Source organism: Rattus norvegicus, chromosome 8 (assembly GCF_036323735.1).
Source record: "Rattus norvegicus strain BN/NHsdMcwi chromosome 8, GRCr8, whole genome shotgun sequence".
NCBI classification, from domain to species: domain Eukaryota; kingdom Metazoa; phylum Chordata; class Mammalia; order Rodentia; family Muridae; genus Rattus; species Rattus norvegicus.
Window position 1 is genome coordinate 44,409,484 of NC_086026.1, and position 12,283 is coordinate 44,421,766.

The following is a 12,283-nucleotide window of genomic DNA, read 5'->3' on the forward strand; positions in this document are numbered from 1 at the left end:
TTCTTGTATGCCTATGGGTATCTCTTTTTTTAGGTTAGGTAAGTTTTCTTCTATGATTTTGTTGAAGATATTTACTGGTCCTTTGAGCTGGGAGTCTTCACTCTCTTCTATACCTATTATCCTTAGGTTTGATCTTCTCATTGAGTCCTGGATTTCCTGTATGTTTTGGACCAGTAGCTTTTTCCGCTTTGCATTATCTTTGACAGTTGAGTCAATGATTTCTATGGAATCTTCTGCTCCTGAGATTCTCTCTTCCATCTCTTGTATTCTGTTGGTGAAGCTTGTATCTAGAGCTCCTTGTCCCTTCTTTTGGTTTTCTATATCCAGCGTTGTTTCCATGTGTTCTTTCTTGATTGCTTCTATTTCCAGTTTTAATTCCTTCAATTGTTTGATTGTGTTTTCCTGGAATTCTTTCAGGGATTTTTGTGTCTCCTCTCTATGGGCTTCTACTTGTTTATTTATGTTTTCCTGGAATTCTTTCAGGGATTTTTGCGATTCCTTTCTGTAGGCTTCTACTTGTTTATTAATGTTTTCCTGTGTTTCTCTAAGGGAGTTCTTCACGTCTTTCTTGAAGTCCTCCAGCATCATGATCAAATATGATTTTGAAACTAGATCTTGCTTTTCTGGTGTGTTTGGATATTCCATGTTTGTTTTGGTGGGAGAATTGGGCTCCAATGATGCCATGTAGTCTTGTTTCTGTTGCTTGGGTTCCTGCGCTTGCCTCTCACCATCAGATTATCTCTACTGTTACTTTGTTCTGCTATTTCTGACAGTGGCTAGACTGTCCTATAAGCCTGTGTGTCAGGAGTGCTGTAGACCTGTTTTCCTCTCTTTCAGTCAGTTATGGGGACAGAGTGTTCCGCTTTCGGGCGTGTAGTTTTTACTCTCTACAGGTCCTCAGCTGTTCCTGTGGGCCTGTGTCTTGAATTCACCAGGCAGGTCACTTGCAGCAAAAAAGTTGGTCTTACCTGTGGTCCTGAGGCTCAAGTTCGCTCGCGGGGTGCTGCCCTAGGGCTCTCTGTGGCGGCAGCAACCAGGAAGCTCTGCGCCGCCCTTTCCGGGAACTTCAGTGCATCAGGGTTCCAGATGGCCTTTGGTGTTTTTCTCTGGCGTCCGAGATGTATGTGCAGAGAGCAGTTTCTTCTGGTTTCCCAGGCTTGTCTGCCTCTCTGAAGGTTCAGCTCTCCCTCCCACGGGATTTGGGTGCAGAGAACTGTTTATCCGGTCTGTTTCCTTCAGGTTCCGGTGGTGTCTCAGGCAGGGGTCCTGCCGCTCCTGGGCCCTCCCCCACGGGAGTCCAGAGGCCTTATACAGTTTCCTCTTGGGCCAGGGATGTGGGCAGGGGTGGGCAGTGTTGGTGGTCTCTTCCGATCTGCAGCCTCAGGAGTGCCCACCTGACCAGGCGGTGAGGTCTCTCTCTCTCACGGGGTCTGGGAGCAGAGAGCTGCTACAGGCCGGGATCCACGGGTGTGGGACTTCCGGTAAACACAGGACATGCCCGGTCCTAGAGGAATTCTGCCTCCGTGTGTCCCGAGCTCACCAGGCAGCTTTCTTGCAGCAGAAAAGTTGGTCTTACCTGTGGTCCCGAGGCTCAAGTTCACTCGCGGGGTGCTGCCCACGGGCTCTCTGCGGCGGCAGCAACCAGGAAGATCTGCGCCGCCCCTTCTGGGAGCTTCAGTGCACCAGGGTTCCAGATGGCCTTTGGTGTTTTCCTCTGGCGTCCGAGATGTGTGTGCAGAGAGCAGTCTCTTCTGGTTTCCCAGGCTTGTCTGATTCTCTGAAGGTTTAGCTCTCCCTCCCACGGGATTTGGGTGCAGAGAACTGTTTATCCGGTCTGTTTCCTTCAGGTTCCTGCGGTGTCTCAGGCAGGGGTCCTGCCGCTCCTTGGCCCTCCCCCACGGGAGTCCAGAGGCCTTATACAATTTTCTCTTGGGCCAGGGATGTGGGCAGGGGTGGGCAGTGTTGGTGGTCTCTTCCGATCTGCAGCCTCAGGAGTGCCCACCTGACCAGGCGGTGAGGTCTCTCTCTCTCACGGGGTCTAATTGTAAACATTTTATGTTTCCATTTTGTTCTCATTATTGTGTTAATTAGTTTTATTCATTTTCCAAATGATATTTTTCCTCAAGTACAGGGATCACTGTATATAATATAGATTTCTCTGTCCATTTTCTTTCTTTTAAATTAAATTAAAATTTTATATCCTGCTCACTACCCTCCTCCTGGTCATTCTCTCAAACATTCCTTCCCCAACCCACCCACCCACCCCTTCTCTTCTGAGCAGTTGTGAGTCCTTTGGATATCCCCACACTCTAGCACTTCAAGTCTCTGTAAGGACAGGTGCTTCCTGTCCCACTGAGGCCAGACAAGGCAGCCCAAATAGAAGAACATATCCGACATATAGACAACAGCTTTTAGGATATCTCCTGTTCTAGTTGTTTGGGACCCACATGAAGGTCAAGCTGCACATATGCTACATATGAGCAGGGAGGCCTAGGTTCACCCTGTGTATGTTCTTTGGTTTGGTGGTTCAGATTCAGAGCCCCAAGGGTGCAGGTTAGAGTAGCCAGAGGTGCTAAATCCTTCCTTACTCTAGGCTGGTATTTGCTTGCCTCAGGACTCCAGGAATTAGGAAGTTATGTGGTGAAGTCCGGGCTCAGAAAAATGGGGCAATTATCAAGCCCCGAATTGTTTATTGAGTATTGTTTTGTGTTCTAGGACAATGATAGGGCAAGTTGGAGAGGGTGAAAGTTCTGTAGGAGGAGAGGTCATGGATTTCTTCTGACCAGAGGATTTTATGTGCCAAAGCAACATGCCATCAGCCATCTTTGCCCAATCTGTATGCCAAGGTCCTTCTGCAGAATTGTATAGAAAACACTGCTTCATTTATTTTATTCTCTTGAATTTGTTATTTGGGACTTCCAACAATTGTATATATCTTCAAAACCTCCCTTAAAGGAATGTCATAGCACTCTACATGGAAAAACACTCATATATTTGACTCTAAGTACTCTGGAAACAAGATGATCTAGTTTTGTGTGTTTATCTTACCAACCTTTGTGAAAGCAATTGATCTTTAATTGGAAATGGCCATTTTTAAATTGTTACGACATTGATAGACTCTTTTTTAAAGTTTTATTTTCTATGAACAAATTGTTTATGAAATCTCTAGTTCCCTCAGATCTATATGGTGTCAGAAGTGTATGGCAGACTGAACTATTGGGAAGAGATATTTTAGTAGAGTGATTAATGCAATAAATGGACAGATAGATACCAATATTGCAAAGAATGTAAAGAATGTCCAGGCATACATGACAGAAAGCAAGGAGTTGTTGTTCTAAGTTTCTAAGAATGAGGGAGGTTCTGAGACATGTGAGTGATGAGTAGCGGAGAGTGCCTGATGTAGTCAGGCTGTCTCTTATGCCTGTAGGGGTAACATTAAGTCTGTCAGCCTGGATTCTGTGTGCAGAGTCATCTATGAGGGTCAGAGAGACAGAGCTGTAGACCACATGACTTGAGCAGCAGCTGATTTAAGTCATGAGGTATCTAACCAACCGATGTGTCTACATATCTTGGTAGGAAATCAGGTAACCAGATGCAGTGAGCCCAATGCTTTCATCATCTCAGGGAGATATGTGACCCTCTCTCTGACCACAACTTTGTACAAGAGAACATAACCAGAGAACATTATTGGTTCCCAGTCTGGGGAGATGTACCCATGAAATCGAGGAAATTCATTCTGGGCCTCAAGGACTGTTATGGGAGCTGATTCTTTTGAAAAAGAAACATTAAGGTTAGCTGCTTTCAGAGCACACACTTCATAAGTGGGAAGGTAATGGTACCTTTGTATGGAGCTCTAGGGACAAAGGAATAGCACAAACTCTTAGAGGATAAATTTTACATGGAAGGGAAAATAGAAACCTTGGTCTCTTGGGCAGCTTGTTTGCCATTGCCTTTACAAAGGAGAGAGTACATTTGAGGCATCTCTGGGTAGCAGCATGGGAAAAGATCTGTCCTTATGTCTGTGTGATGTCTGCTATTGTACTAGAAACAATGAGACAAGTTTCAATGTTAAAAGTCTTTATCAGACACAAATTTATAGATATTTTAATAAAATATATGTACTGGGAAAACCAGATCAACATCTCTCTCTCTCTCTCTCTCTCTCTCTCTCTCTCTCTCTCTCTCTCTCTCTCTCAGAGTGTCACCTAGTCTCATCTCAATTGCTTATTCTGTGCTTATTATGGTATTTGAACAGATAAGGAGTTAGAATCTCACTGGTTTCTTCTGTCATACATGTTATACCATTGTATGCTACTTTCTGAATCTGCTCATTTGGAGAGCAGCATTTGTAGGCAATAGAAATTAGATCCCAATTATTCAAAGGATGAATCATGCGTCACCATGTCAGGCTCCAAGCTGTCTGGATCAAAGTTTGATTGTTAGACAATGGGCATATAGACTTTTATTTTTATCCTTTTTTTTACCTTTACCTTTCCCATTATGAGGTTGATGATACAAAGGTCTCACTTATTCTGATATTGTGTTCCAGCTATGAAGAGATATTTGAGAGCTTTGGTTGGCATTGACGTGCTATAGGATCACAAGCCAAAAAGCCTTGATGTATATTTTTTAAAGGAAAGGAATATGTTTCAGTGGGTGTGGAAAGCCAGCAGGTTAAACAAACATGAGCTGAACACACAGCAGAATTAAATACAAGAACAAAGGGAATATGGGGATAAATGAGCTCAAACTGACTTGAAAAAGCTTCCTAGAGATGATGCTGGCCATGCAGTCTAGGTCTATAGTAGTCGGGGTTCTCTCAAGATATTGACCTTGTATAACTTACCAAATGGAGATTTAGTAGAGTGGCTTATAGGATATTGTCCATCTAGTTAAACAATGGCTATCTACCAATGAATATTCTAAGAGTCCCGTAGCTATTCAGTCTGGAAGTCTAGATGTCTCAGTTGCTTTTCATTGTACACCAGAATCCCAAAGCAGTAGGCTATAATGCCACTGAAGTAATGGACTTGCCAGTGAGAGTGAGGCCAAGCAGGCAAAGAGCAAAAGCTTCATTCTTTTATGTCTTTTATATAGGCTGTCCCAGAAGGTGTGGCCTATATTAAAGATCTTCCCACCTCCAAAGATACAGATTAAAATCGGTCTGCCCACTCCAAATATTTGAATTATGAAAAACCCTTTACAGGTTTACCCAGCAACCTGGGATTTAATGAATTTCTTATGAAGTCAAGTTAGCACCCAAGAATAGCTATCACAATTCTATATGAAAATTTGATTTAACACCTTGAATAGTTTGATATTCTCTGACTTTTTGGAGAAATTTCCTGTACTTCTCCTGAGGTTGTGGCCTTGAAATACCAAGTCTCATGTAGGAAAGTACATGAAGAAATGTAGAGGTTTGAAGGACCATTTCTGTCATGGAGTTGAGGCATTGCTGACTGTTCACTTTAGTAGATATTGTAGCCTTCCTGAAAGATGCATGATGAGACAGTTCTAATAACTATATAGGTGAAGTTACACTTGTCCAAATGAGTCCTCTAAGAATACGTAGCACTGAATAGGTCATCTATTTCTTTCTTTTTTATTGTCTGTTTGTGAATTTCACATCATGCATTCCAATCCTACTGATCTCCCTGTTTCTTTGTATCTGCCCTTTGTGTTTGCAACTTCCTCGACAAAAGAAAATAAAATAAGATAGAATTAAAAACAAAATCTTGTTTTAGAAGCTGCAGTATGTCACACATCTTTTTTGTCCACACATAACCTTTTGTCCATACATCTTTACTTACAAACGTCCATTGCAATGAGTCATTGGTCTAGTTCAAGACCTCTGACTTCTGCTACTTTATCTATACTGGATTCTCACAGGATATCCTGTTGTTCGCCATGTGTCATGCACGTACTGCAGTTTTGGATCTGTCTGACAGGCTCTGTCATCCCTTTGGCAGATCATAGATTGGGTAGATGTTGGGGTGGGCCAACTCACAGCCCTGGATCTGGGCCTGAGGACACCTATTTCTTACCAAGTTGGGATGACTGCTGCAAAATCCGTGAGATTTTGTTTTTGTTATATTTTCATCTAGGGTGTGACAGATAAAATTCTTTTATATGAAAGGACCCTATGTTGGGAAGAGCATAAAAAGATGAGAAAGCTAACATGCTCACAATCTGCTTATTAGAGATTGCTGTCATAGTGTATTAGCAGTGCTAACTACCACATGATCCCAGAATCCAAACATAGAAGAGGTTGGTCTTTCAGATGTTGTAGTTTGGCCCAGAGATGAACTGCTCCCATAGCTCTATGTACCCAAATCCTGTGGGAGAGAGAGAGCTGTACTCTCAGAAGTGTAGAAAATACTGAGAGCTCAGGGGAGACTTCCAGTTCTGCTCACATTCCTGGCCCAAGAGGAACCTGCCTACTACCCTCTGGATACAGTAACCTAGAAGCAGTCAGGGGCAGGACCCTTTGAGTCTCTGCCTAATTCCAGAGCTGAAAGTCAGTTACTGGGAGCAGTGCCAAACCTGAGGGTAGATGTAAGACCAACCCTTCTGCTCTAAGTGACCCATCTGGAGGCTTCAAGACACAAAAACCCAGGAGTACCTCTCTGTTCCCAGACCTGACTGAAAGAAAACAGTTCTATAGGAGTGCTGACACACAGGCTTACAGTGTGTCATTATCTGTGATGTCACCATCAGAGAGAGCAAGACAAGTTACCACCAGAGACATACCTGAGGGGTGGGGAAAGTACAGGAACCCAAGCAACAGAAACCATGACTAATTGACATCATCAGAGCCATGCTCTCCCACCAAACCAAATAATGGATATCCAAGCACACCAGAAAAGCAAGATTTGGATTGAAAAATCACATCTCATGGTGATGTAGAGGACTTTAAGAAGGACATAAATTACTCCCTTAAAGAAACCCAGAATAACACAGGTAAACAAGTAGAAGGCCTTAAAGAGAGCACATAAAACTCCCTTAAAGAATTACAGGAAAACACAACCAAACAGGTGAAGGAATTGAAAAAGAACCAATCAGGATTTAAAAATGAAAATAGAAACAATAAAGAAATCACAAAGGGAGACAACCCTGGAGATAGAAAACCTAGGAAAGAGATCAAGAGTCATAGACACAGCATCACGAAGAGAATAGATGAGATATGGAAAAGAGAATCTCAGGGGCAGAAGATGCCATAGAAAACATGGACACAAACATCACAGATAATGTAAAACTCCAAAAGCTCCTAACCCAAAACATCCAGGAAATCAGGACACAATGAGATGATCAAATCTAAGGATAATAGATATAGAGTAGAGCAAAGACTCTCTTCTTAAAGGGCTAGTAAATATCTTCTACAAAATTACTGAAGAAAACTTCCCTAAAAAAAGAGATGCTTATACACATACAAGAAGCCTCCAGAACTTCAAATAGATTGGGCCAGAAAAGAAATTCCTCCTATCACATAACAGACAAAACACCAAATGCACAAAAAATATTAAAAGCAGTAAGGGAAAAAGGTCAAGTAACATATAATGGCAGATGAATCAGAATTACACCAGTCTTCTCACCAGAGACTATGAAAGCTAGAAGATCCTGCGCAGATGTCATACAGACCCTAAGAGAGCACCAATCCCAGCCTAGGCTACTATATCCAGCAAAACTCTCTATTAACATAGATGGAGAAACCAAGATATTCCATAACAAAACAAAATTTACACAATATCTTTCCACAAATCTAGCCCTACAAAGGATAATAGAAAGCTCCACCACAAGGAGGGAAACCGTACCCTAGAAAATGGAAGAAAGTAATCTCCTTGCAAGGGAACCAAAGTAAGAGAGTCTCACAAACATAACTTCACCTCTAACAACAAAAATAACAGGAAACAACAATCACTATTCCTTAATAACTCTTAACATGAATGGACTCAATTCCCCAATAAAATGGCATAGACACAGATTGGATACATAAAGAGAACCCCACATTTTGCTGCATAAAGGAAACACACCTCAGTGACAAAGACAGTACCTCAGTGTAAAAGGCTAGAAAACAATTTTCCAAGCAAATGATCCAAAGAAATAAGATGGAGTAGCCATACAATTATGGAATAAAATTGACTTTCAACCCAAAGTTATCAAAAATATAAGGAAGGACAGTTCATACATCAAAGGAAAAATCCAACAAGATGAACTCTCAATCCTAAATATCTATGCTCCAAGTGCATTCATAAAAGAAAACTTACTAAAGCTCAAAACACACATGGACCTCACACAATAATAGTAGGATGTTTCAACACCCCACTCTCATCAATGGACAGACCATGGTAACAGAAACTAAGCAGAGACATAGAGAACCTAACAGAAGTCATGCACCAAATGGATTTAACAGATATTTAAAGAATTTGTCATCCTAAAACAAAAAGATATACCTTATTTTCAGCACCTCATTGTACGTTCTCCAAAATTGTCACATAAGTGGTCAAAAAACAGGTCGCAACAGGTACAAGAGGAGTGAAGTAATCACATGCATCCTATCAGACCACCATGGAATAAGGCTGGTCTTCAATAACAACAAAAACGACAGAAAGCCCTCATATACATGGAAGTTGAATAACATTCTACTCAATGATAACTTGGTCAAGGAAGAAATAAAGAAAGAAATTAAATACTTTTTAGAATTTAATGAAAATGAAGGCACAGCATACCCAAACTTATGTGAGACAATGAAAACAGTGCTATGAGGAAAACTCAAAGCTATGAGTGCCTCCAAAAAGAAACTGCAGAAAGCATACATTAGGAGCTTGACAGTACACCTAAAAGCTCTAGAACAAAAAGAAACAAATATACCCAAGTGGAGTAGAAGGCAGGAAATAATCCAACTGTGGGCTGAAATCAACCAAGTAGAAACAAAAAGAAGTATACAAAGAATCAACAAAACCAGGAGCTCATTCATTGACATAATTATCAAGATAGATAAACCCTTAGCCACACTAAGAAGAGGACACAGAGAGTGTAACCTAATCAAGAAAATCAGAAATGAAAAGTGAGACATAACAACAGAAACTGAAGAAATTAAAACAAGCATCTGATTGTATGACAAAAGCCTGCATTCAACAAAACTGGAAAATCTGGAGGAAACGGAAACTTTTCTAGACAGATACCAGGTTCGAAAATTAAATCAGGATTAGATAATCCATCAAAACAGTCCCATAACTCCTAGAGAAATAGAAGCTTTTATTAAAATCTCCCAACCAAAAAAAGCCCAGGACCAGATGGGTTTAGTGTAGAATTCTATCAGAACTTTATAGAAGACCTCCTACAAATACTGTCCAAATTACTTCACAAAATAGTAGCAGAAGGAGCACTAACCAATTCCTTCTATGAAGCCACAATTACAATTATACTTAAACCACACAAATTCTCAACAAAGAAAGAGAACTTTAGACCAATTTCCCTTATGAATATTGAGGCAAACACACTCAATAAAATTCTAACAAGCGAAATCCAAGGACACATCAAAACAATCATCCATCATGATCAAGTAGGCTTCATTGAAGGGATGTAAGGATGGTTCAATATATGGAAATTCATCAACGTAATCCAGTATGTAAACAAACTCAAAGAAAAAAATACTTGATCATGTCATTAGATGCTGAGAAAGCATTTGAGAACATCAAACATCGCTTCGTGTTTAAAGCCTTGGAAAGATCAGGAATTCAAGGCCCATATTTAATCACAGTAAAAGCAATATACAGCAAACCAGTAGCCAACACTAAACTAAATGGAGAGATACTTGAAGCAATCCCACTAAAATCAGGGACTAGACAGGCTGCCCACACTGTCCCTACTTATTCAATATAGTACTTGAAATGCTAGGCAGAGCACTCAGAAAACAAAAGGAGGTCAAAGGGATACAAATCAGAAAAGAAGAAGTCAAAATTTCACTATTTGCACATGATATGATAGTATATTTAAGTGACTCCAAAAGTTCCACCAGGGAACTACTCAGCCTGATAAACAACTTGAGCAAAGTGTCTCAGTATAAAATGACCTCAAACAAATCTGTACCCTTCCTTTACTCACAGGATAAACAGGATGAGAAAGAAATTAGGAAACTACACCCTTCACAATAGTCATAAATAACACAAAACACCTTGGTGTGACTCTAATGGAGCAGGTGAAATATCTGTATGACAAGAACTTCAAGTCTCTGAAGAAAGAAATTGAAGAAGATCTCAGAAGATGAAAAGACTTCCCATGATCATGGATTGGCATGGTTAATATAGTAAAAATGCATTTTTGCATTTTGCCTAAAGCAATCTACAGATTCAATGAAATTCCCATCAAAATTCCAACTCAATTCTTCATATAGATAATAAGAGCAATTTGCAAATTCATTTGGAATTACAATAGCCCAGGATAGCAAACACTATTCTTAACAATAAAAGAACTTCTTGGGGATTCAGCATCCCTGACCTCAAGCTGTATTACAGAACAATAATGATAAAAAAAACTGTATGGCATTGGTACAGAGACAGGCAGGTAGATCAATGGAATAGAATTGAAGACCCATAAATGAACCAACACACCTCTGGTCACTTGATCTTTCACAAAGGAGCTAAAACCATCCAGTGGAAAAAAGATAGCATTTTCAACAAATGGTGCTTGTTTAACTGGAGATCAGCATGTAGAAGAATGCAAATCAATGCACTCTTAACGCTTATACAAAGATTAAGTCCAAGGTGATGAAGGACCTCCACATAAAACCAGATATATTCAAACTAATAAAAGAAAAAGTGGGGAAGAGTCTTGAACACATGGGCACTGGAGAAAATTTCTGGAACAAAACACCAATGGCTTATGCTCTAAGATCAAGAACTGACAAATGGGACCTCATAAAATTGCAAAGCTTCTGTAAGGCAAAGGATACTGACAATAGGACAAAACAGCAACAAACAGATTGGGGAAAGATCTTTAACAATCCATATTCTGGTAGAAGGCTATTATCCAATATATGTAAGGAACTCAAAAACTTAGACTCCAGAGCACCAAATAGCCCTATTAAAATGGGGTACAGAGGTAAACAAAGAATTCTCACTTGAGAAATATCAAATGGCTGAGAACCTAAAGAAATGTTCAACCTCCTTAGTCATGAAGGAAATGCACATCAAAAAACCCTGAGACTGTATCTTACACCAGTCAGAATGGCTAAGATCAGACACTCATGTGACAACAGATACTGGTGAGGATGTGGAGAAAGAGGAACACTTTTTATTGTTCATGGGATTGTAAGCTGGTATAACCACTCTGGAAAGAAATCTGGAATTTCCTCAAAAAATTGGTCATTGTACTACCTGAAGACCCAACTATACTATTCCTGGACATATACCCAAATGTTGCTCTAACATACAACAAAAGCCCATGTTCCATTATGTTCTTAAAAGCTTTTTTTTATAATAGCCAGAACCTGGAAAGAACCCAGATGCCCTTCAACAGGGGAATGAATACAGAGGATGTGGTACATCTACACAATTGAGTACAACTCAGGTATCAAAAACAATGACTTCATGAAACTCATAGGCGAATGGATGGAAATAGCAAATATCATCCTTAGTGATTTAACCCAATCACAGAAAACATACATGGTATGTACTCACTGATAAGTGGATATTAGCCCAAAAGCTTGAATACCCAAGATACAATCCACACACCACATGAAGCTCAAGAAGAAGGATGACAAAAGTGAGGATGCTTCAGTCCTTTTTAAAAGGGGAAACAAAAATTTTCATAGGAGGAAAAGATATAGAGGCAAAGTTTGGATCAGAGACTGAAGGAATGGCTAATCAGAGCCTGCCCTACCTGTGGATCCAGCCCATATATGTACAGCGACCAAAACTAGACAATATTGTTGAAGCCAAAAGTGCATGCTGACAGGAGCCTGATATAGGCATCTCCTGAGAGGTTGAGCCAGAGCATGACAAATGTAAAGGTGAATGTTAGCAGCAAACATTAACTGAGAAAGGGTCCTCATTGAAGAAGTTAGAGAAAGGATTGAAGGAGCCGAAGGGGTTCACATCCCCATAAGAACAACAATACCAACCATCCAGAGGTCCCAGGGACTGAACTACTACCCAAAGAGTACACATGGACAGACCAATGACTCCAGCTGCATATGTAGCAGAGGATGGCCTTGTTGGGCACCAATGGGAGAAGGCCTTGTTCCTGCCAAAGCTGCCCCCCGCCCAGTGTAGGGGAATGTCAG